Here is a 26,914-nt window from a genome sequence, read left to right as displayed (position 1 = left end):
CGGGGAGCCTGCTTCCTCTCTCTCTCTCTCTGCCTACCTCTCTGCCTACTTGTGATCTCTGTCTGTCAAATAAATAAATAAAATCTTAAAATAAATAAATAAATTTTTTTGAAAAATCCATAAAAAGGGGCACCTGGGTGGCTCATTTGGTTGAGCAACTGCCTTGGCTCAGATCATGATCCTGGAATCCCAGGATCGAGTCCTTCATCGGGCTCCCTGCTCAGTGGGGAGTCTGCTTCTCTCACCGACCCTCCCCACTCTGGTGCGCGCTCTCTCTCTCATATAAACAAAATCTTAAAAAAAAAAAAATTCTGGGGCACCTGGGTGGCTCAGTGGGTTAAGCCTCTGCCTTCAGCTCAGGTCATGATCCCAGGGTCCTGGGATCGAGCCCCACATCTGGTTCTCTGCTCAGCAGGGAGCCTGCTACCCCACCCCACCCCGCCTGCCTACTTATGATCTCTGTCAAATAAATAAATAAAATATTTTTTTAAAAGTCCTATGAGAGGCTTGATCATTATCTTCATTTTGCAGATGAGGAAATTAAAGTACACTGAGGTTAAGAAACTTGCACAAGCTAAAGCATACTCAGAAATCAAAACCCAAGAAGACCAGCTCCATTCTCTATGCTCTAAATACCATGCTATTTTGTCTCTCTAAATCAAGCAGGTGTGGTCAACACCATGCACAGCTGGATCTAAAAACAATTGCATCTAAAAACAATTCATATATACTCAGATAGGTACACATGTGTTCATAAAGTTTTACAAGACAGTTTTACATGTTGTTTAATTTAATCTTCACAGCTGTTCTATGTCAGTGTATCCTGTCAATAGATGGACTTAGTTGGCATGAATTCAAGTAATTAAAGCTCTGTGGTCATAGATTATTCCACTTATCTGTCTTAGAAATGTGTCCTTTCTGTGCCTTGCGGAGGGTCTGGCAGAGAAAAGGGATTCAGTGTATATTTACTGAATAAAGAACAACTAAAAAGGGAGCTGGACATCAGAATGTGGTCAGATTGGTCCTGATTCATCAATACAACTATTATAAAAACACTTAGCTAGCTTGGCTCATCAACAGTGATTCTTTAGTATCCATTTAGGTGGAAGAACAGTATCACTCACTTTTCAATTAAATCTTAGTATCTCAATATAATCGTAAAATTCCTTTGAAGTCAGAAGTCTTGATGTACTAACATAAACACTAAGACTTGGGGCGCCTGGGTGGCTCAGTGGGTTAAGCCGCTGCCTTCAGCTCAGGTCATGATCTCAGGGTCCTGGGATCGAGTCCCGCATCAGGCTCCCTGCTGAGCAGGGAGCCTGCTTCCCTTCCTCTCTCTCTGCCTGCTTCTCTGCCTACTTGTGATCTCTCTGTGTCAAATAAATAAATAAAAAATCTTAATAAATAAATAAAATAAATCAATCTTTAAAAAAAAAAACACTAAGACTTAGATGTATACTTAAAAAATGACTCAAGATGGTCTTCATTTACACTATGAGTATGATATATTCTGTGGCCACATTAGAACATTTTTTTTTATTTAAAGATTAAAGGAAATTCCTATTAAACTTTAATAATGGAGAATATAGTCTAGATTTTTCATTGTAAGGATTGTATCATATGAATGTTGGAAGGTATATTAGCTTGAATTATAACTAAAGTAACAGTATTGCTGGGTACTATGTAATAACATAGTTCCGTTTTGCTATTCATTTGTATATACCTCAAAGCAGTGCTAGAATTTCGAAGTTCTGATTGAAGTGAACTGAATGATACATATCTACAATTTAGTTTTATCTATTTTAGTTTTGATAATTGATCATTTCTGAACTAAAGTTTCTATTCTACTATATATATACATAGAGAGAGAGAGATACATATATTTTAATTATTAGCATTTTGTTTTTTTGTTTTACAACACTTATTCTAGCTTTCATGAAGTACAGCTATTTTAGCTTTGGCAGATTTTCACATCATACTTAAAAAATTAAGATATGTTATATTTGATAGACTGCCTGACACTTATACCTTAAACTAAGTATAGATACTAGAAGGATGAATTATACTATGTTCAAATAACTCCATAAAATTACATCTCAGCATAAGTCAAGAATATGAAAGATACTGAAGAGGGAATAAATTGAAACCTTTCAAAGAGGGAAATTCCTGTACCAAAGTACTGATTTTTTACTTCAAAACTGAATTGTACTATGTTCTCCAGAAGAGATATCTGACTACACTAAGACTTAAAATGATCAATCATCTCTTAACAGTTTAAACGTTTATTTTAAAATGATACTTTTCTAGAAAAACTGCGTTAAGTAATACTTAGTAGTGCTGGGAGAAACTAAATTTCTTAAAAGGGTTCCCTAATTTTAAAAACTTCCCAGGCTCTATCTCTTTTTCAAAAAACTCCAAGAAGAAACAAATGGAAAACACCAACTTTGAATATTTCTACCACATTCTCAAGTTATATAATCATTCTAACATTAAGTTATTCTACAAGAAAGTTTCATTTTTCCCTCACAGACTACATTAGGGCTAAGTGGAAAAGCATCAAAACATGAAAACAATATTGTATACAAAACAGTCCATCAGGCATCCTTTCAACAAAATAGCTCTCCTTGTCCTGGAGGCAACTTGTGTGATCTGAATAGGTTTAAAAAAAAAAAAAAAAAAAGCATGTGTTTATGTAAAAGGAAATGTACCATCCATCAATAGAAAAAAAAAAGAATACTTTCAATTGAAAATAATTTGTTTCCATTTCTACTCAGAGCATGCTAAACCAATAAAGAAAACTGATATTTTAGGGGTTTGCAGGGGGTGGTATACAAATGAGATGGGCTGCACACATGGTGTACAGTTTCTTCTAAGCTGTGCATCAGTAGTTAACAAGTGGTAAACACCAATAAAATTCATTGACACAGTGTTAGCTTCCAACCACCTCAAATTGTTTAGGAACCTCATTTTTTGTTGAAGGGGATGCTTTCCTTTGTGGGAAAAAATAAAGTCTCCCACGCATCTGTATGTTCATGTTAAAACTAATACGATGGCTTTCTGTTGGAAAATTTGATCATAACATGTGACAACTAAGCGTTTCTATAGGAAAACAAACAAAAAACAAAAACAGCTTAACCAGATAGAAAAACCTAGAATCAAATTCCAACACTTGAATTGAAATGATGACTTTCTGTTTCCCAACTTGAAACTGCTGGAGTACATGAGGTCAATGAAGTCACTGGTAAGATTTAGGGCATACTCATGCAAATAATACACACAAGTACATTGAAGTTCCACCTCTCAGTTAACTTTGAAAAGGAAAACCTTATAACTAAGTATAGCAGATTGAGAAAGGATGTAATATAAGCACCAAATACGTGGTATTCCTCTGCATTAGAAAAAAAGTATAAAAAGTAATATTGTATTTTAAATTATAAATCTGAAGGAAATGAATACACACACTTCAGATGACGAGAAAATGGAATATAAATTTCAAAACTTCTGGGTAGTGTATCAACTATGCTACAATTAAAAAGTAAAATTAAAAAAAAAGAACCTTCAGGTAATACAGAATTTTGTGATTATAGAAATTTTCCATATCTGAGCTGTCTGATAGAGCAGTTACAAGCCACAAGTGGCTACTGAGCACCTCAAATATGGTTAGCGGAAACAAAAACTTGAATCTTAAATTGCGTTTAATTAAATTAATGTAAATTTTTTCACATGTATCTGGGACTGTAACATTGGACAGTGGAGTACTAAAGAAGTAGAGAGAAGTATTTGTACCTTAAGTTCTGACTCAAATAGTAAAAGTCTTGTACATGGGCATATATCTAAGTGTTTCTGAGACAGTTTTTGTTTTTTTTTTAATTCTTGTGACGTACGAAGAGAAAAGGACTATGACACAACATAAAAATGATGCTGCATTTGTGGGGACAAATTTTCTATACTCATTTTCTAGAGAGGACTAGAATATTGGTTTACAAGTTGGCTCCAATTTGTAATTTTCTTAGGGGGCTTCCAAAAATATGGATGCCTGGGTCTCATCCCCCCACTTTCTGGTTTAATTGGTTTGGGTTGGGTCCTAGGCACAAAAAATTTTAAAACTACCCTGGTGATTCTAACATGCAGCCAGAGTTGAGTACTACTAAACTAGAAAGAAAATGAGAAAATGTTTATTAGGCATAGATGCAGTATGCAACTTAAGACATTTCTTTGCTGGTAGGCAAAGAGGGCCTTTGACAACCCAAATTTATGTCAAAACACCTGAGGGTTAAAGATGAGCTGCACATTCTAAACATTCAGAAGTGACTTGGGTTATACAATCATAAATTTTTATCAGTGAATAGTATTCAATTATGTAAAAGATTAGAAACAAAGGAAATAAACGAAATATTGAGTGTCAATTTGCCTTTGCCACTTTCATGTATATTTTATTTCATCCTCAACCTAACTTGGGAGGTAGATATTACTAATTTGCTTAACGATGTGGAAAGTAGATTTAAAGATATTCTCTAGGATTGGACATAATGTTTGTCAAACAGTAAAGTCCACACTCCACAGTAGAAGGATTCTCTCTGGGGAAGTTTATTTCAGTAAAATTTTACACTGGAATCAAACAACAAAAAGGAAAAGAAGAAGAAAGAAAAAGGAGGACTCAGTGGTGGAACACAGGATATAAGGCAAACACACTAAAACAGGTACTTTAACCAGTCTGGGTTCCTGCATTATCCAAGTATCTGATAGCAAACCCTGGGAAAAACAGGTTTGTCTGTGGTTCAAATCTACACCAGCCTCTACACCAGACCATTTAGGAGTAGCTGCCTTTTATCCTAGGAACTTAAACCATTGGTCTCCTACTGCCTCATAAGCTATTTGGTAGAGTCACACATTCTTCGGACAGGATAGAACAAGATGCTTATTCACAGCTAGCTGCCTGACACTACACAGGGATAAGATAGGGGTTTTAAAGAGTTTTTCATTTTACCCCCTCCACTTAAAGGATTATTGGAACTCCCCACAGAGCATGTTATAGACCACAGTTTTGATACGGTATATTTACACTGAGCATAGAACTTTTATTTTAACCTAGGCCATGAAAGTCTTACATTAATTTACTCATTAAAAGCCATCTATTAAAAATTCAGTTCCTGAGTTGTTCAACCCATTTTAATTTTCAATTTAAGGGAGAAAGTTTCTCAGAGAAAAAAAAAAAAAAAAAAAGGTAAACCCAGAGCAACAAACCCCACACACCCTACATATCAGGACTAATCCTTCTACCCTGAGACTCAGTGTCTTTTCTCCTTTTTCAGGCTCCCACTCTGTAAAGTGACATTAACACAATAGTGTTACATTTAGTTACATCTGGGTTAGAAAGAATATCTTCAGTCCATGATCTAATTAATGGCACAGACTTCTCCCAAAGCATATTCCAAAATAAGAATACATTGATAGAATTAACTCCTAAATGCACTGGCTTAGGGTATGGTAGTGTTTCATTTCAATTTCAAATGGTATTTATTACTATTTAATTATACTACCAAAAAAAGTTTCATAATTCAAAATTAAAAACTCTTGTCAAAAAAGAGGAAGCAGCAGCAGTAGCTTATCCCCACTAGTCCTTTTCTCCCCAGTATGTTTGAGGACCTGAAAAAAAAAAATACCAAATTGATATAAGAAAAGCTATGATGTTTCCCCATCCAATCCTTAGCCGATTAAAAGTGGACTAAAACAAGGATTAGACCTGTTTTTTCTTAATAATAAATAATACATAAACTCCATTTTTTAAAAGAATGATACCTATTATCTACACAGAAACAACTGATTAGCCAATTCTCACATTTACTTCCTGCATTGGAGGCAGGCCTCCAGAAAAAGACAATGTAAGTTCTACAACTTTTGATCCCAATTATAGTGCCAAAATTCATCCTTTAAATTGGCATTCGTTTTAACAGTTTGTGTATGTGTTACTTGTGACACGAAAAGTTACATATAAATATTTTTGGATGTTAGTAATCACCCTCCAAAAACTAAGTAGGCTTTACATGCAGTAAACATTTGGTGGCACAAATGTAAATTCAAAAGGCAAACCTAAAAAAATGGCAAAAGTCGTAATTCTCTAATTGTAAAAGTGAAAGTTACTACAAATTAATCTTTCCTTTCTTAATAAGTAACCATAGATATTTTTCTAGCCTTAATTCCAGCTTCCATCCTACCTTCTCCCCCACACATACTCCCACAAAGCCCCTAGAACATCAAAGTTAGAACACAATGTTGTTATGAAAAAGTAGAATACATTTAGGATTGGTTAACAGAGCAGTTAGTTTGCCTGTGTATGCAATCAGTGAACCAATACAAGCATAGACTTAATAAAAAATACTAATGATATTAAAAGGAGAAATAATGTTTATCAAAGCACCACCACAGGCAAGCAGTAAGCATGATGCAAGTTTTCACTTTGATCCTGCTAACCCAGTCATCACGAATTTGGGAGAATACCAACCCTTGTTTCCAAAACACAGCGACTTTTCTCTATTTTCCAATCCTTAGCAAAACTCTACAGACGTAAATTTTTAAGTCCTGCTCATTAGTTACCAGTGCCCTTCATCCCGCAGATTAGTTGTCCTACATTTTGTTTAGGTCTCCGCCTTGAAAACAAACGCGATTGCCCCATTTTCCGAGAGGTAAACTCAGCTCCGGGCAGCTCCCTATGAAGTCACCGCGTTTGTTGTTTCAAAGATGCAATTAAACGAACATGACACAAAGCTGTCGAAGAGATTAGTTGGAAGTGTGTGGAGGTGTCAGTCACATATGTGGAAGACCCATGAAAACTGTATGGCTACAAATCTATTTTAGTTGTTTCTCCCCATTCCCCCTTTTCCAATATATTCACAACATCGGGCAATTAAACTTGGTGAGAACTTACTCGACTTTAGCAAGGTTTAGCTTTCCAGCTTTCTGTCCTTCGAATCCAGCAATGAGCAAAGGCGGGGTGGGGGTGGGGGTGGGGGTGGGGGACTTACCCCAGGCACCGCGAAGAAAAGCAATAAAAGAGCTTGCATCAGGCAGCAGCGTCTCTCCCTCTGCCCCTCTTCCTCCCTTCCCACCCCCTCTTCTCTAAGCCCTTACATATACACATTCTTCTGGGCGGCCTCTCACCACAGCATGTCCACAGTCATTTACAGAAATTAGAAACAGACTCCGGGATCCCTTCCCGTAGCACGCACAGCGCAGAGCTGTGCTAGCAGGATGGGGCGATGTCACTCCCTGCTACCTCGCCATCTCTTACTCCCCCTCTGGGGTTTCCTTCCCAAGAATCCGGCCTTCCTCCACGGAGAAGGCGGGGGGAAATTCACAGTGAAATTCCCAATTCACCACGAAATTCCGTCTCCTCCTTCCCCACCCAGCACCTCAGCGCGAAAACCAAAGAGAAGTTCCCTCCCCACCAGGGCCACAGAGGAGTTGGTTTCAGGGGCCAGAGCAGGAGCTGGGAGAGGAGAGGGAGCGTGGTGTACTTGGTTTTGCACTTCTGCGTGTCCACCCCAGAGCCCAGGGCTGCTCTCGTCCTTACCCGCTCGTCCGGAGACCGGTGCTGCTACTGGAGCGCGAGGCGCGGGCTGAGGGGACGCGGCGTCGGGGCGGGCCGCCGGCAGCAGCCTCGGGCGTCGAGAGCCACCACCTCTTCTCCGCCGAGCGGCTGCGGGCGTGGGCCGAAGGAGCTGAAGAAGGAGCCTGGGGAGGGGGAGAAGAGGAGCAGCATCTCCTCCTCCTCCACGCCTCGGAAACGCCCCTCCAGCGGCGACCCCCGCCGACCGCCTGACCCCCGAGCGCTGGAGATCCCCGTCCGCCCTCCCGGGCTCTGCGCGCCTCCCAGAGCGACGCCCAGACTCTCCTCAGCGGGGCGGCTCAACTCCTGCGGCCGGCTCCGAGAGCTGCCGAGCGGGCTGAGGCGGACCGGGGACCGAGTGACTGCCGCGCGCCAGCGAGACCGTCTCGAGGGGCCGTGATCATGGTGCGTGACCCTCGCCGCACCGCCGCCGCCGGAGCCACTAGTTCCCAGCACCGGCTCCACCTCAGGCACCCGCGCCGGCCCCGCCCCCGTTCCTGTCACTCAAAAGCCTTCCCGGGCTCCAGGAGGACAGCTATGGGCGCCCGGGCGCTCCCCTCCGCCTCATTGGCCCTCCGGGCCTCCCGTTCCGCCCCCTCCCTAGGGACGAGGTCGCCGGGGAGACCGGCGCCCCGGTTCCCATGACAACCGGTGCCCAGGGCCTGGCTTTTCGGGTTCTGGCTAACTAGACGCTCAGGTTGGTCGCGGGGCAGCGAAGTTCCTATCCCCTGCAGTGCGGACTCCTCATTTCAGGCCACGTTGAGAACGCGGCCGGCCGCCCCCACGCTTCCAGCCTCAGAAACAGAACTTTCTGGCCCTAGGGAGAGCGAGGGAGCGTGAAAAATGTCTAACTGCTTGCTCTTCCCCTGTGAGTCTAAGTAACCCCCCCCCCCCCCCCCTTGTCCTCCCTGGCCTCCAGCCTTGTTTCCATATTCTCACCGGGCGGATTTGGGCTTTCAAAGGGTGAGGAGAAGAGGGAAGAGAGAGAAAGGGCGAGAAAGAGCAGGGCTGCGCCAGCTCCCGGCAGCAATATAGCAACTTGGAAATGGCGAGGTCAACGAAAACAGCTCGGTGAGTTTTCCCACACTTGTAAAGTGATCTTCAAAGGTGTGCTGGCGGCACTTCGTCAACCCCAGATGCCCTCGGGGAAACGCAAATACTCATATTTTTTGAAAAAAGGAGGTAAAGTCTTCTGTTAAAATTCCCCTGAAACTAAGATGATCCTCAAGTTAAAAAAAAAATTAAGTAAAAGATTTGACGTAATCGAATAAAATAAAGAATACCCATTTTTCCATATAGCGCTACCCATTGCCACTTGGCAAATTTCTGTCCTAGCAGCTATCGCCCTCCTGCACACAGGAAGATTTGGCTTTCCACGATCAACAAGAAAGTCTTCCCGGATTCACGAGCAAACTGTGTCTTGTCATTTGAGTTTCAAAAGTTTGAATTTACTCCCAGAGGATAAGGTAAACTGGTCCACTCTGGACAGGTAGTTCTGGGCTGACGGTGTGGAGTCCTAGGTGAATCTAAACTTCATGGCTGCTCCAAAATGGAGAGATCTGAGGTAAAATTAAAACTGCAATCCTGGGTTCCCTAGCCCCTGAGGCGGCTGTACATGTATGATGAATGAGGGAATTAATAGTAATGATTTACCTTTGGCGAGCACTTGACTTTTCATTATCTCATTTACTAAATGAATAACTGTGATGGATGTGTTTAGTCAAATATGCCTTGCAAGTATGCGCTGAATGTAATTACTCACACTGCTAAATACAATGGAAAATGCACAGCAGAATCTCAAGATAAGGCCCTTGCCCTCAGGGAGCGAACCACAGAGCCTAAGAAAGAAAAGTAGCATTCTTGAAACAATTTGAGATTATGGCTAGAATGTGCAGCCAAACTGTGCATGAGCACAGTAGCAGATGAAAGAAAGTCTGTGGTAGGTTGAATGGGCCGGATTAGTCATATTAAGGAGCTGGGCTCTGAAGAAGGGAAGGTAGGTGGTGGGATGAACGAAGCACAGATGAGGAAAGACAGACAATCCAAGGAAACATTAAACCAGGTGCAACAGCAGGAAGAGAGAGTGGTGATAGCAAATAATAGTAAGAAGACCAGCCCAGCTGAACTAGAGAGAGAAGGATTGGAGTTGGAGCCCCCATTTTCTGAAATAGGAGTTTTTGGGTGTTCTGGTTCACGTATGAGAGCGCTGAGGTCGAACATGTGCCACTGTTTGTCACAGCAAGAAAGTTCATATATTTATTAGAAAGAAAAGCAAATCTATAATACTTGGAATAGCTTGCAAATTCAAGTCAAAAAGAAAGTATGAAGAATACAGTGTTGATAGTGTTGGAAATTTTCTCAAAAGTAGACAAACCAGTGTTGTGAGTATTGGGTTCCCCCCCCCCCCATTGAGGCCATTTCAGGTGGTTACCCTCAAGGCTTTTTCACCAGTAATCCTTCTGTTCTGTATGAGGTAAAAAATTATATTTAAAATAAATGGCTATGATGCTAAAACCTGATGAAGAGTATAAAGAGTACACAATAGAGAAATCTACAAGTTAATCGCCTTTTGGATATAATGTAAAATTAAAATACATACTTAAGATACACTTAGACCCCAGAAGTATGTTAAAACTGCTATGGCAAAATCAAGAGAATTATGCCAGGTATATAAGAATGAATCAGTCATAGAAAACTTACTCTTTCTGTTGGCTATATTAATATGTCAAGGAAGAAAAAAAAACTATGAGTGTTTCAGTTGATGATGAAATGGATTTTGTAAAATCCAACACCATTCCTTAATAAAAACTTTTAAAGAACTTAGGATACATAATTTAACAATATATATTTTATACCCAATCCAGAAGCTTCCTTTATAATGAAACAATTATTCTCATTAAACATGGCAAGAATGCTCATCATCATACCATGAAAGGATATAATAGCCAATCCAGTGAGACATGGAATAGAAATACAAAATTAAATACTGAACATAAGTTAGGATTGTCATTTACTTGCAAAAAGTATGAAAACTCCAAGGATCACTTGAAAAACCTTTACAAGCAATGAAAGGTGAGTTAAGGTAACCAGTTTTAAAAATAAACATACAAAAAAAAATAAATAAACATACAAAATGTAGAGCTTTCCAATGTACAAATTGTAACCAATTAGAACATATACCATTTTTAAAAATCCTATTTATAATGACCACAGTGAAATAGCTAGAAATGAGTACTAAAAGAAATTAATAAAACTTACTTTAAAAATGAATTTATGAGACAAAAATGTTTGAATAAGTAAGAGATAGGGGCACCTGGGTAGCTCACTTGGTTGAGCATCTGACTCTGATCCTCAGCTCAGGTTATGAGTTCAAGCCCTGTGTTGGGTCCACTCTGGGTATGAACTTACTAAAGAAAGAAAAGAAGGAAAAAAAAAAAAAAAGAAAGAAAAGAAAGAAAGAGAAAGAATAAACAAATAAATGAATAAATAAAATCTTTTAAAAAATGCATTTATCTAGTTATATGGCAATATTTATACCAACTACTATTTCTACTACTACTATTTCTACTACTAGAATTAGAATTAGAGTAAACATTGCATTTCTGAAATGTTTTTATTTAAAATGTTTACAACATGTGCCTGTCACTTTCGTTATAGAAAGTCTAGGGTGTTAAGAAGACAAACTGCCAGCTATAAAATAAATAAGTCATGTAGATGTAATGTACACAGTCAAACTGCGATTAATAATACTCTATTGTAGGGCGCCTGGGTGGCTCAGTGGGTTAAGCCGCTGCCTTCGGCTCAGGTCATGATCTCAGGGTCCTGGGATCGAGTCCCGCATCGGGCTCTCTGCTCAGCAGAGAGCCTGCTTCTCTCTCTCTCTCTCTGCCTGCCTCTCCATCTACTTGTGATTTCTCTCTGTCAAATAAATAAATAAAATCTTAAAAAAAATAATAATACTGTATTGTATATTTGAGAATTGCTGAGAGTAGATCTTAAAAGTTTTCATCACAAGAAAAAGCTTTTTTGTAAATTAATGAAATTGAAACAAAATAAGAAATTCAGTTCTTCATTCCCGCTAGACACAAGTGGCTTGTGGTTGCTGAATGGAAGAGCACAGATACAGAGCATTTCCATTATCCCTAGAAGTCCTTTTGGACAATACTACCTTAGAGGCTAGCATAGCTGATTTTTCTCTTAAAGACTAAATAAAAATGATTTCTCTTTTGCCAGCTTCTATAAACAAACAAAAGGTCAACAGATTATCACTACTAACATAAAGAATCTAAATAGCTGGCCTTAACACATATTTAATTGGGCTCCCAAGTAGCTCATGGACCTCAGAGCACTCATCACTTAGAGACCAACCTTGCATCACACTCTAAGTTAGGAACATTTTACGTGGGGCCCATGGATCGCCCCGTAATGCACTCCTTGAGATTGTATTCCAGGTATGTGTGTTTGTGCAGTTATCTAGGGAAAGCATCTGTACATTTCAACACATTCAAAAAGGGGTTTATATCTTTCCAAAAGGTTGAGATTGTGTGCTTTAAATGCCAATGGTTTAAAAATACCTCTTTACCTCAAAGATTGAAATGAATTCTAAGCTAATCTAAGTCTGTAAATAGCCCTGTTTTCCCAGCTGGCTTCTTGTGTTCATCTCAATATGAAATGTTTGTATTCAGGCTTGTACCAACTATGTTCGTGTTTTTCCTCCTTTAAGCCCAGAAACACATTCCCCCCACCCCACTTTTTTTTTTTTTTTTTTTTTTTGCTTACAGTGTAAGAACTGCAATGGGAACTTTGCCCAGGGGAGAAGCAGAAACAAGATAAGTAATCCACCAAAACATGAGCAGGTAATTGGAGCACAAAGTCTGGCAGTGCTTAAGGAAGACTTGGTGAGATGGTACTGACACTTCCAAGCGAACCAAGAATTGGCTGGGGAAAAAATGCAGCAATGGGAACCAGATTGGACTACAATTACCCTCAAGTCCATTGAATAAACAGGTTGTTTTCTTTTGGTGGTAGCTGAACTCTAGAATGTGAGAATTCCCCTAGGATGTAGAGTTACATGACAGCAATGGCACAGATAACTCTAAATGTTGGGAGGCAGCCTGGGAGTTCAGTAAATGAAAGAGCACAGCATTTGCACTCAAAAGATCCATGTGCAAATCTTGCCAAGTCACTTCTCTTCTTTGAGTGTTATTTTCCTCATTCATAAAGTGAAGGAAATAAGAATAGCTGATATGTCTCACACAGAATAGCATGTAATGTTCTTTCAGTATTCAACAGGATTACGTGAAATCTGTGTGTGGAAACTGTAAAGTGCTATTTAAGAAAATCAAAGAACAATAAGAAAAAAGGTATGCAGATTTTTGGTATTAGTTCTAAACTTACTGAGAAAAAAAAATTTTTTTAAATAGTGTCTTTCATTCTGACAAGAAACTTTAAAAAATATCTATCAGGTACCAGGGCTCACTAGTCCCATGAAAGGTTAAGTCAGAAAAAATTGATTGTGGTGCTCCTGTAACTTCCACTCTTCTTTACCAACAATTCTTAGCTCTTTTCCAATTTACCCCTCCTGGCCCCAGATTGACCAGGGTCTGTTAGTCTCTCTGGTAGAGCTGGTGGCATGTTAGGCTAAAAAAACCATCACCCACTCCTGCGTTTGCCAGTTGTTTAATGGCTCTGCCTGAGCCAAAACATTTCCTAAATGCCTTGGCTAGAAACTCTCCCTTTTAGCCACTAACGAGTTAAACTGCAAGGGTGTTAACTTTAGAATGTGGAAGTTAAAATTCACTTTACCTTCCAGCTTTCTCTCTCAGCACTTCAGTATGGATTGGTTTATCAGATTAGGTAGTTGTCACATTAAACCCCGAGGGTGAGAGATACTGGAGCCGTAAACTGTAATTAATGAAGGGGAAGAAAGAAAGAGAGAAGCTAGTGGAAGAGAAAGAGTGAGAGAGAAGGATTTGTGGGGGAGAGGTGTGTGCTATGAGGGTGACTGGCAGGGTGATGATACCAAGGGAGGGGATCAGGGAAGTACGGGTAGTACTAAAGGGGTGTGGCGCAGAAGTCAAACTGCCTAATTCTCAATTTTTACTAGGGCTGGTCCTGTCTCTGACTCATTTCTACTACTTGTCCTGGCAAGTTATGTAACTGCCTATTCAGTGTGGTTGAGTATGGCAAATAAGCGTAACCCTTCTGTTTTTTGAAACTAAGCTGTGTTTGAACATACACAAAGAAATTTAATACGAACATGCTATCATCTAAATCTGACCTATAGGGACTTGCCTTAGGGTTCATGACTGCTAATCTTGATTTTCTTAGGTGTTCCCAGAATTGGAGACCAAATCAGAAATTAAGCTTTCCAGTTTAAGTTGTGTTTTAAAGAGGGTGATTTCACACTGTCTGGTGCGAGTGAGCTGCTGTACAAGAAAGTTGATCATTAAAGGCTTTATTTGGCCGAGTCGGAGTGTTTAATAAAACAAAGCATCACTTTGTAAAAATTTCTTAAAAGTTGATTGATTCTTGGGGTGCCTGGGTGGCTCAGTGGGTTAAAGCATCTGCCTTCAGCTCAGGTCATGATCCCAGGGTCCTGGGATCAAGTCCTGCTTTGGGCTCTCTGCTCAGCAGGGAGCTTGCTTCCTCCTCTCTCTGCCTGCTTCTCTGCCTGCTAGTGATCTCTGTCTGTCAAATAAATAAAATCTTAGAAAAAAAGAAAGTTGATAGATTCTTACATCTTCCGGAATGTCTAACAGAAAACAGAGGTGAAGAAATAGTCTTATCTGCAGACACTGATGATCAATTTAGGGCTAAATCCTGGGCTAGGATACTCCTATAAACTGGAGAAATGCTGAACCTGCCACATTTTACAACCACAGAAGAGGAAACTTCTTAGAGAGTTGAAGCTGTTAGGATGAGTAGTTCTTTAGTTTAAAGTTATAGAATGAGGGGCGCCTGGGTGGTTCAGTGGGTTAAACCTCTGCTTTCCCTCAGGTCATGATCTCAGGGTCCTGGAATCAAGCCCCGAATCAGGCTCTCTGCTCAGCAGGGAGCCTGCTTCCCCCTTTCTCTCCGCCCGCCTCTCTGCCTACTTGTGATCTCTCTCTCTCTCTGTCAAATAAATAAGATCTTTAAAAAAAATAAAGTTAGAGAACGATTAAAAATTATACATATTCAAATTAAGTATTTTATTTTTACCAAGAGCCTATCATTATACATTCATTAGCCAATCTCTTGAGGTTGGGCCAAGGCTTTTCTGACCATAAATCTGCTGTTGAGAGGTGTAGGTTCTCGTTTTTACATAAACCTTGTGTAAATGCAAAATGTTCAATTTTCTGGTTTCGTTTTTGTTAAAGGAAATGTAGAACTTGAGGACACCTGTGTCATACATTCCAGTTTTTTTTCCTCTGGTAATTCATGGTAGTAACTTGTCTTTTCATAGCATTCAACTTCATTTTTTAAAAAATTGTGGTAAAATATACATAACCCAAAATTCACTACTTCAAGTGTTTTTAAATGTCAACTTTATTTTCACTTTGCACTTTGCACTTAATAAAGTATATAAAAATTAAATTACCTAATTACATTAGCAAGAATAATTCACATTAAAAAAAAAGAATTTGGGAAACAAACTTTTTATTTTTTTTTAAAGATTTTATTTATTTATTTGACAGACAGAGATTACAAGTAGGCAGAGAGGCAGGCAGAGAGAGAGAGAGAGGAGGAAGCAGGCTCCCTGCCCAGCAGAGAGCCTGACGCGGGACTCGATCCCAGGACCCTGAGATCATGACCTGAGCCGAAGGCAGAGGCTTAACCCACTGAGCCACCCAGGCACCCGGGGAAACAAACTTTTTAAAAAAGATTTATTTATTTTAGAGAGAGCGAGAGAACCCACGTGCACACGTGATCTGGGTTGGAGGCTGGTGGTGGAGGGTAGAGGGGGAGGGAGAAAAAGAATCCTTAAGCAGGCTCTTCACTGGCTGCTCAGCCCGATGTGAGACTTGATCCCAGGACATGAGATCATGACCTGAGCCAAAATCAAGAGACAGCCGCTTAACCAACGGAGCCATGAGGTGCCCCTAAAAAAATTGATTTTTATGTAAGCTTCAGAAGGTCACAATTTTAGTCTGTTTTATTCACTGCTGTGTCCCTGCCTCCTAGAATAGAACCTGTCACAGCGTGGACACTCAGGTACTATTAAGGGAATGAATGAATGGCTACTGGTAGTTATAACTCAGCTGGAGGAAGCATAAATGTGCAGGTATGCTATGAGATAGCCCATTAATAAACTTTCAGTGGCTACGGACATCAGTCTTTTTTATAGGGGGAATGGAGAACATCAGTTAATCTTACAGTTTGTCTAAATGAAGGTCATTTAATAGAGCTGTTTTCTTTCTTTCTTTCTTTCTTTCTTTGGACTGAACTTTTCTTAGTAGAGTTATTTTATTTTGAAAAATCCCAATACAGTGTTTAACACAATATCTTATACGCAATAAGTTTCAGAAGATATTAGTCTTTGTTGATTGTTGGTTGATCTTTTTATCCTTGTTACTCTGCTGAGGGAAGGGGAGAGAGAAAGGGGTGAGGACAAATAGAAGAGATACTAATATTGCATATATACTCTTGGAGTGTGGAGGGGAAAAGAGACTTTTCTACTCTCTCCAAACAGTTACTGAACTTTGCCATTAATATGAACTCAAAGAATAATGAACTCTCTTCCCTTTGATCAGAGAATATACTCCAATTACTCAGCTTTCAATAAACATTCCCTTGCTTCATTGTAGTATCCTCCATTCCCTTGTCCAGTTCTCTGGATGGGGAAGTCTTCTCAGTACCATCAATGGCAACTTGAATTAGATGATGAATTAAAGTATCTATCATCCAAAAATATGTTAGCTAAAAATCACTGTCTTTATAATTCTCACCAGCCTGGCCCATAAACTGGATGGATTCTGGTTATATTACTAACACAGATTGACCCCCATCTTCTTCCATACATAGGACCTTAGACTCCTGAAAATGTAAGCTACCTCCCATACTTCCAGTATTCTCCAGGTGATGTTTTACATGTTCTGTAATTTGACTTTGTGCTTATAATTTGTAATTGACTTTGTGCTTATACTCAAACTCCTCCTGAAAATCTAATGCCTGAATATCATTTGCAGTAGTGTGCTTGCTTGTACCCTCCATGAGACAATCAGTATTAGTATCAAGGAGATCATCTCTTGGTGCTCCTGAAGCTGTCAACAATGAGCCAGAGCTGGGCTGGGCTCAACTGCCAAATTAAGGCCACCATTGTGCCATACTTGGTCACGTGATTCTCAAAGCAATACTGCTTATGTTCATTATATCACCATGTCTCTGATGAGGGGCGCCTGGGTGGCTCAGTTAGTTAATCCTCTGCCTTTGGCTCAGGTCATGATCCCAGCGTCTTGGGATTGAGCTCCACATTGGGCTCCTAGCTTAGGGGAGTCTGCTTCTCCCTCTCCCTGCTATTTATGCATTCTCTGTTTCACTCGCTCGCTCTTGCTCTCTCTTTCTCAAAAAAATAGATACAATCTTAAAAAAATCATTTAAAAAATATCTCTGATGACATTAACTATTTTAAGTAGATGGAGGTGAAGGGAAGTAGTCATCATGACATGGCTTTGCCTTTGTTGTCCCCACCCTACCCACACACTTGCACTCGTACACATACTCTTTCCCCGTTCTTAGGCCGAACATAGGAAGTATTTCTGTGTGTAAACTCTTTCAGATAGTTGCTTTGAGACATCATTACCCCTCCCATCCAGCAAATAGTCAGATTCTGATAATCAGAATATTGCTAGAGGATGTGGTGGGGAATCAGTACCATTCTTTTTTAGATAAGAGAGATAGTCTCTAGTTAGAGCATCATCTTTTACTTTGGACATCTAACAATGTTTTTCTCAGTAGAATATAGACTCTTTGAGGACAGTGCATCAGAAAGGCTATTAGGTTCAAGAAATAAAATATCTGATAAATAGTGACTTAAACAGAAAGGATTATTATTCTCATAAGAAGCTACATGGTAGGCAGCTGCTTCTGATGTCCAAGCCTGGGTCACTGCAGTTCAGTTCTTCTTTGCCTTCCTCTTATAATCCTAATAGGATGGCTGTGACTGCAGATATACAATTCTCTTTCAAGACCAACAGAACAATGGAGAAGTATGGAGTCAGCCTTCGCTGTTTTCCCTCTCTTCTTCTTTCTCTGTCTCCATATATATATATATATATATATATATATATATATATATATAATAAAATTTATATATATATATGAATTTAATATAAAATTTAAACTTTTCCCAAAAGACTATACTCCAGTATGTATTTACCTACATATTATTGGCCGAAATTGTATAAGGCTAAGTACAAGGATAGCAAGGAAGTAAGTGCTTAGTTTTGTAGCCTTAGTTTTATAGCAAAGGCGGGAATGGGAAACAGGGTTTGGAAATGGATATTGGATTATGGAAGCAATCACCAGTATCTGCTACTTTAGGATTCTCAGCATGGGTATACTACAGGCAGAGTTTTGTTTTGGTGAGAGTAGAGTGAACAAATTATATGGATGTAGTAACAATAAGTTTTTTCATGAATCTTTGGTAAACAAGCAAAAGCTTTATAAGCTATTTCAATTTAAAACAAATTTTAAATAACGATACAATAATATTTTCATAAAATAATGTATTGATTATCTTTATGTCACTTCAATAATTATATTAATAACATATTCAACGATAACCACAGTATTAAAATATAAAAGTAGTTATCAACTAAAATGCAGAAATCTTACAAAAGAGATTATACTTTACGTGAAGTATCCTTTGTTTCTCAATTTCTATAGAAAATATCTTTCAGAGGTTCATTGGTTTGGTTCCCAATTTCTGTTTGGTGGTCATCAGTGCCAGGCCTCTGCCTCTCTCTCCCCCACACTGTTTTATAAGTGTGTTTTCTTTAGATGATACAGATATTATTTCAGTTTTGCTCTAGTTGTAGATTAAGCCAAGTAAAATGTAACAGCTCTAAGGCACAAGAGGCTTGTCATGGAGAAGAAAACAAAGAGCCAAAGTAGTTTCTTCGATATGATCGTGAATGAAGTTAAGGTTTATATAGTTGTTTTTTTAAAAAAAAGATTTTATTTATTTATTTGTCAGAGACAGAGGGAGAGAGAGTGAGCGAGCACAGGCAGACAAAGAGGCAGGCAGAGGCAGAGGGAGAAGCAGGCTCCTGCCAAGCAAGGAGCCCGATGTGGGACTCGATCCCAGGACCCTGGGATCATGATCTGAGCCGAAGGCAGCTGCTTAACCAACTGAGCCACCCAGGCATGCCAAGGTTTATATAGTTTTGGTAAAACCAAACTCGTGAGTTAATATTTGTATGATACATACAAAACGTCTTTTGTTTAATTTTGTCCGTTTCATACTGCTATTATAATCATTCTCTGAAAAGTATATATTTATATTAGTAATATAGCATCTTTCCCTTGAAAATAATATCATTTTATATGGTACTTCCAACAATGTAAAGAAAAATGTATCCATTATTTTGCCTTGGACTTTTAAATTTCTTCCTGCCAACATGGATTGCTTTTGACCTTGAAAGAACTAAAAATTCCTTTTGGCTTACCTTTTCTATTCTTTCATAAATGAATTTGATAATTGTTGTTACTTTCATTTTTATATATGGTAAATATTGCTTGTACTTTTGAAGACAAAGAAAAAAGCTTATAAATTCACTATAAGATTCCTGAGAATTCTTAATATGCTTGGCACCTGATTAATAATATTTTAGCAGAAAATAAACTTTTATTTAGGCATCAACAAATCATTTGATTCACTTGCCATCTCAGTGTTTGAAGATAGGTATGAGTGATTTACCATGTTTTTGTAATTTCTAGAAACTCAATAATAACGTATAACATGTAGTTCAATGGTTATGCAGTGTTTTTATTCCTATTACTATTTTTAAAAATTGATAGTGTATGCAAAGATATACGGATATAGCTTGTACAAAGAATTTCAAGTTCTTACATCTCATCTTCATCAAAGGAACACATAAAGGATGTAGAACTCAAAGAAAAATAACTTCGCTATACAAAACTGAACAAGAGTGAACATATAAATTTGTTCAGACAGAACATCTGCCAGAAGAATTTGGTGTGATTGAAATGATCTTTGGAGAAGTATTGTTACTTATTGTTTTTCTTTGTTTTTATTGTGGATATATATAATTTTCATGGAAGAATCTTGACTTAATTTTCCTAATTAGAAGACTAATATAATCTATAATTTGACAGTTTTATCATATTTTGATAGCATATTATTATTTTTTAACCTCTAGAGAGTTGGAAGGAGTATATACTTTCTTTGCTTATGGTAGTTATTAATTAGATAGCTAATTTTTTCTTGTTATTTTATATTTCTTAAAATTTTTTCTCTCCTTGCTTTGAGGCATGCAGCTAATTTTTCCATTTCTTTCTGTAGTCTTTTATTTGAGACAAGGGTATGTTCATATACCTAAAGAAATTCAAATAGATATGGTGCAATAACTTCCGATTATCTCCTAGGTCTTCCCCTATGTTGGAAGTAATTTCTTTCCCCACTTCAGACAGAAGAGAGCCACTAAATTTAATATATACCCCAAAGATAATATTAATTTGAATTGGAATAGAAGACCATTCATTCAAATACCATTGACATTCTATAATAGTGATTTTCCCAGGAATATAGAATAGGCTTTGCTCCTGGGAAGAATCTTAGAAGGGACAGAGAAAAACAAACTCTCCTTTGATTTCACAGTTCTAACCAAATTAACCATGCCGTAAAGCCTGTGAAGAGGAGTATTCCTAGGTTAACTTGATGGATAGTTATGTGCTGCATTTTTTCTTTTTCTCTTCTACCAAGTTCCCATTATGAGTTCCACCGTAAGAAATGGGTTTCCAACTGAGCTGCCCAGGTTGCATGGGGTTGGGGTTTGGAAAATAAATGATAGAAAGAAAGGTGGAAGTGTTTAATTATTTATACAATTCCAAGCCCCATAACTTCCCATTAAAATCTTGTTGGAAGGGGCACCTGGGTGGCTCAGTGGGTTAAGGCCTCTGCCTTCGGCTCAGGTCATGATTCCGGGGTCCTGAGATAGAGCCCCGCATTGGGCTTTCTGCTCAGTGGGGAGCCTGCTTCCCCCTCTCTTTCTGCCTGCCTCTCTGCCTGCTTGTGATCTCTATCTGTCAAATAAATAAATAAAATATTTTTTAAAAAAATCTTGTTGGAAAAAATTTGATTTCAATGTGATTAGTTAGACTTTTAGCATTTGTTTTATAATCTTTCACTATGCCAAGAATGATATTTTCTTTAGATACGAGAAAATAAAAACTTTGATAAAGTGGCGTGTTATTTAAATTTTAAGCTATTACTATTGAACAGTACAAAAAATAATACAAAATTTAGCCAAACTAAAACCATTGATTTAATTAATTAATTAACTAATTTTTAAAAGAGTTTGCTTATTTATTTTAGAGAAAGAGAGTATGCACATGAAAGTGAGGGGAGGGGGAGGAGAGAGAGAGAATCTCAAGCAGACTCCCTACTGAGCAGGGACACCCCCCACAACCTGGAGCTGGATCCTAGGACTCTGGGATCATGACCTGAGCCAAAGGCAGATGCTTAATGACTGAGCCACCCATGCGCCCCAAAACATAACTATTTGTTAAAGTACAGTACAGGTTTTCTTGAAGTTGGCTTAACTAGTAATTTTAAAATATCTTAAAAACAGAAATTGTACACCTGATTAAAAAAAAATTTTTTTTAGTACTGAAAACTAAAAAACTTTAAAAATTGTTAATTATTTCATAATTAAATAGTTAAGTAATTATTATATAATTATTATGATGGTCAATATCTTTAATAGAAAGATGTCATCTCTCTGGACTTAAATTTTCTAATGTATTAAGTGATGAGTCTAAGATGGCCAGACTTTAACTAACATAAATTTTTTTTAATGATTTTATTTATTTATTTGAGAGAGAGAGCAGAGGCAGGGGGTGGAGCAGAGGGAGAGGGAGAGAAACTCTCAGGCAGATTTCTACTGAGTTTGGAGCCTGATGCAGGGCTGGATCTCATACACCTGAGATCATGACCTGAGTCGAAAGAGTGAGGCTCTTAACCAACTGAGCTACCCAGGTGCTGCAACTAACATAAATTTTTTAAAAAAATATTGTTATGTGAAATAAAGTAAGAAATAGAACATGCATGTGGGAAAGAACAAAAATACACACACATATATGCACCTGCATATGTATCTAGATTTGCTGTGTTTACATAAAGAAATATTGAGAGGATTCAACCCATCGAAAATGCTATTAATAGTGGTTACTTGTAAGGAACAGGGAAGAATGGGCAGTATTCCTGAATGTGGACAGCAGTTGGAGCAACACTTCTTACTGTATACACTTTGATACCATTTTGCCTTATGAAACATGTGAAATTGCCTAGTCAGAGCAAGCACAACAAAAGGCACACATACAGAACCTTAACCAGGACAAGAAATATCTGAGGAAAGAAAATAAAGCTGGGGGGAAGGAAAGAGAGCTGGGGAGGATTCTTGAAAATGGCTTTTGTTTTCTCTGAGAGTAAAGAGATACTCTGTTGACCCAATGTATTGCTACAGGAGTGACTTGAACTTGGTATCTTTCTTCCTTTCCCCATAGCTCATCCTGTTAAAGTCTGTTATTACTGTTGCAAGATATTGGGGGGAGGGGGAGTGAGTTTCCAAGTTGAATTTCTGTTTTCTACATGGATCTTTAAAGGTTGTGTGACATATACATATTTAAAAATAATGATTAAGAACAATAGTGTTATCCTTATTTACCTTGGCTCTAATATTTTTTAAAAAAATAATTTCATTGTTTCTCTAATATAGATGTTTTTATATATGTAATTATAGAGCTGGTAATATATCATTATCTAGTAAAGCTACTTTTTCTTGTTTGCTTATAATAAGGTCTGAAATAGCTTTTCCATTAGGAATCCAGATCATCAGGATTTTCTGTCTGAAATCCTTCATTATGTTGCAAGTTGGAACTTGATATGCAAGATGTCAATCAAGACAAAAGTTTTCTTTTTATATATTCTGTCCTCCATGCATTTTTCCAACTTTTCATTTAATCAAAATTTACTGAGAGACAACTCTTATAAATTACATTTTTCTAAACACCTCTAAAATATAGGAAACATGGGGCACCTCGGTGGCTCAATCGTTAAGTGTATCCTTCAGCTCAGGTCATGAACCCAGTGTCCTTGGATCGAGCCCCACATCAGGCTCCGTGCTCCGGAAGCCTGCTTCTTCCTCTCCCACTCCCCCTGCTTGTGTTCCTTTTTTTGCTGTCTGTCTCTGCCAAATAAATAAATAAAATCCTTAAAATTTTTTTTTTAAATTTAAAAATACAGTAAATAATGATTAAGCTGAGAATAGTTTATGATTTGGATGTTCGTAATTATTTTAACATTCAGAAATAAATATAATTCAAATAAATCTTCAGTCTTTTAAAAAACAGCAAGAAACAAGAAAAGCAAACAACAAACAACACTCAAAACCAAACAAACCCAAAACAGTCCACTGGCTCTTATTTAATTGAGGCAACTAGTTTTAATTTTTCCAGTTCTTTCTTCTGATAGTTACTTTCATGTTCCTAAATAACATCCATAGGCGCTGTTGAAAGGCAGCATACTAAGGTGATATTCAAGAGCTCCTAGAATGCAAATCCCAGCTCTGTAGTCACCACTTCCCTATATTCTTGGTCACTGTTTCTAAATAGACACAACTGACATACTGTGCCAGGTAGCTTTTTGCTGTAGGCAGCTATTCTCTGCCTTTTAGCATATGTAGTGTATTCGTGGTCTCTCTACCCATGAGATTCCAGTAGTACTCTCCCCCAGGCGGTAACAACGAAAAATGTCTCCAGACATTGCCAAATGTCCTCAGGAGAAACAAATTCACCCCCAGTTGCGAACCATGGATCTTGGGGAAGTTAAGTTTTCTGTGACTTTGTTCCTTCACCAGCAAACTGGAATTAGTAATAGAACCAACTTGTAGAGCTAATATGACTAAATGAATAGCATTTCTGAAGCATTTACTGCCTTGCACAGTAAGTATTCTATAACTATTTGCTAAATACAGTTATATATTTAATTTTTCAGCTTTATGTTTTATCCATTAGACTTTCATTCCTCTCATTTTCCTAATACAATTATCACAATTACTGTCTATATTAATATTTGGTCTTTATAATGATTATGATCACGTATTATTCAAAACTGAGTCACAGTGCATTAGCATATTCATTTATATTCAGTGTATTTATTTTCTTGTACTTTTTTCCCTGCTAGAGTAAATAATTGCATCTTTGTTTTTGTTTTTGTTTGCTCAGTTTTCTATGTAGCTAAATATCCCTAAGCTGTCTGTTGGAAGCATAAATCTACCTGATAAGATGGGACACACTTGGCAAATTAACAATTTTTCTTTCTCTCTTGTATATTCTTCTTAGAGCTTTGCATTCTGCTCCAATATAGACCTGTTGGTCTTTAGGCCTAGCATCTGGAATTTCTTTGAGCCATTGTCCTGGGATTCCTTTTATCTTTATTGTGTGTTTGATCCCCTATTTCTGGATCTTATGCCTTGTTCTTTCTCCTCCTAGTTTTCTCCTTTGATTTAGTGAATTACACCCTCCAATAGACTCTTTGACTGTCTAAAATCTATTTATTTTAATATAATTATTATATTTTGGAAATAATTTTCCCTCAAAATGTTAAAAGTATTATTTCATTGACTCTTAACTTAAAGGGTTGCAGTTGAAAAGTTTGATACCATTCCAGTTCTAAATATTTGTATATAAATTGTTTCTCCTCAGTGGAATGTTTGCAATTCTTGTCCATTTTGTCCCCGGTGCTCTGAAGTTTCACAATGATGAGCATAATACAGATCTTTTTAATATCATTATTTTGGGTACTGAAAATCCAGGCTTTTTAGTTCAGGGAAATTTTCTTGTAATATACCTTCATTAATAACTCTGCTTGTCCCTTTCACCCCATAATACCTCTGCTTTCTCTTTGTGGAGCTACCATTAATAACATGCTAATCTCAAATTTTCTGATACTCTACTCTCCCTTCATTTTCATCTCTTTGTCTTTTCTCCTCTCTTTTCTGGAAAAAATTTTAAATGTCTTCTTTCTTCCTTCTTTCCTTCCTTCCTTCCTTTCTTTTTTTGGTTTAGATGTTTAGTTATAGAAGTTCTTTTAAGTTCTTTGAGTGATCCTTTTAAAAATACACAGTATTATGTTATCTTTCCTAGGATGTATTATCTTTTCCTCTCTCTGAAGATACCAAAGATACTTTTGAATATTTTCTTTGCTCATTGTACTGTTTCCTCTAAGTGCTTTTTCCTCCCTGTTTATTTGGTTTTGTTTTTATGTCAGATGCTTTTCTCAAATGTCCTGTGATCCTTGTCTACCCTTTCATGTTTAAGAAATAAAACTATCATTATTTTCAGATGGCATGAATGTTACCTCCAAGTCCCAAGAAATTAAAAAAAATCTAAAGTTAATGAATGAATTATTTAGCTGGGTCTTAGGACACAAAAATCAATTATCTTTCTTTGCAATGAAAGATAGAAATTGAAACTTTAAAAAACATTATAACAGCATCAAAACATGAATATTATACGATAAATAAATATTATAGGATAAATCTATAAGATAAATCTATTATAGGAAGATTTATACACTGAAAACTAAGACATTGGTGAGAAAAATGAAAGATGACATAATAACTGGAGGGATATGAAAGAATTGCTCTTTTTAAGGTGTGAATTATCTCACATTTATCTATAGAATCCATCAATTCAAATAAAAATTGAAACAAAATTTTGGTAGAAATGGACAGACTTACTATAAAATTTATTTGGAAATGCAAAGGCAAAAGAATTTTGAAACAGAAAAACAGGGGCGCCTGGGTGGCTTAGTGGATTGGGCCGCTGCCTTCAGCTCGGGTCATGATCTCAGGGTCCTGGGATCGAGTCCCGCATCGGGCTCTCGGCTCAGCAGGGAGCCTGCTTCCTCCTCTCTCTGCCTGCCTCTCTGCCTACTTGTAATCTCTCTCTGTCAAATAAATAAATAAAAATCTTAAAAAAAAAAAAAGAAACAGAAAAACAAACTACATGGTCAAATGATCTTCAACAAAGATGACAGGGTTATTTAATGATGTAAAAGATAGGTTTTTAAAAGATGGTGCAGGAACAATTGAATGTTAATTCAAATATGCAAAAAATTTTAATAAGAAATTTTATATTAAGCCTAAAAGCTACCTCCCAATAGATAAAGAGAAATTAACTTGAAATGAATCATAGACCAAAAACTATGAAAATTTCTAGAAGAAAGCTTTAAAAAATTTTTAGAAGAAAACATAAAAGAGGGCACCTGGATGGCTCAGTGGGTTAAGTGTCTGCCTTTCACTCAGGTCATGATCCCAGGGTCCTGGGATCAAGTCCTGCACTGGGCTCCCTAGCCAGTTGGGAGACTGCTTCTCTCTCTCTTTGCCCCTCCCCCTGGTCATGCTCTCTTTCTTTCTCTCACTTACTCTCTCTCAAATTAATAAATAAAATCCTTAAAATAAATCAAAAACATAGAAGAAAATATTTGTGACCTTTGGTTAGCAAAGAGTTCTTAGGACATAAAAAGAATGAACTGTAAATGAAAGAAATTAATACATGTTATCAAAATGAAGGCCCTGGGAGTGCCTTGCTACCTCAGTCAGTAGACCTTAGGACTCTTGATCTCAGGGTTGTTAAGTTCAAGCTTCAAGTTGGCGGTAGAGTTTATTTAATAAAAAAAAATAACAACAAAAAAAAACCCAGAAAAATTTTTTAAAAAAAGCAAAATTAAAACCTTGCGCTCTTCAAAACACCATTACCAATGAAAAAACAAGCAGATTAAAGACACAGATTAGGAGAAAATATGTGCCAAAGACAAATTATGAATTTACATACAGGGTCACAGGATACCTGGGTGGCTCAGTGGGTTAAAGCCTCTGCCTTTGGCTCAGGTCGTGATCCCAGGGTCCTGGGATTGAGCTCCACATCGGGCTTTCTGCTCAGCTGGGAGCCTGCTTCCCTTCCTCTCTGCCTACTTGTGATCTTAAATATATATATTTTAAGATTTTATTATATATAATATATGTATATATACTAATATATACATATATTTTATACACACACACACACACACACACACAC

General features: G+C 37.8%; 2 protein-coding genes across 9 annotated transcripts in view; one reads left to right on the top strand and one right to left on the bottom strand.

Moving 5' to 3' along the window:
• Window positions 1–7,652, bottom strand: part of PTPN13 (protein tyrosine phosphatase non-receptor type 13) — a 204,549-nt gene extending 196,897 nt beyond the window's left edge. For all 6 annotated transcript variants that reach the window (XM_059375355.1, XM_059375373.1, XM_059375364.1 and 3 more), the window contains exon 1: window positions 7,571–7,652. The gene's annotated coding sequence lies outside the window, so the exon portion shown is untranslated. The remainder of the gene's footprint in view (window positions 1–7,570) is intronic.
• A 612-nt stretch (window positions 7,653–8,264) lies between these two features.
• Window positions 8,265–26,914, top strand: part of MAPK10 (mitogen-activated protein kinase 10) — a 593,666-nt gene continuing 575,016 nt past the window's right edge. For 2 of the 3 annotated variants that reach the window (XM_059375259.1, XM_059375269.1), the window contains exons 1-2: window positions 8,265–8,677; window positions 12,388–12,462. The gene's annotated coding sequence lies outside the window, so the exon portion shown is untranslated. The remainder of the gene's footprint in view (window positions 8,678–12,387; window positions 12,463–26,914) is intronic. The other variant, XM_059375288.1, reaches the window with a different exon arrangement.

This window comes from Mustela nigripes, chromosome 1 (assembly GCF_022355385.1).
Source record: "Mustela nigripes isolate SB6536 chromosome 1, MUSNIG.SB6536, whole genome shotgun sequence".
NCBI lineage: Eukaryota > Metazoa > Chordata > Mammalia > Carnivora > Mustelidae > Mustela > Mustela nigripes.
The sequence above is the reverse complement of the archived record's forward strand: the minus strand, read 5'-3'. Positions and strand labels throughout refer to the sequence as shown.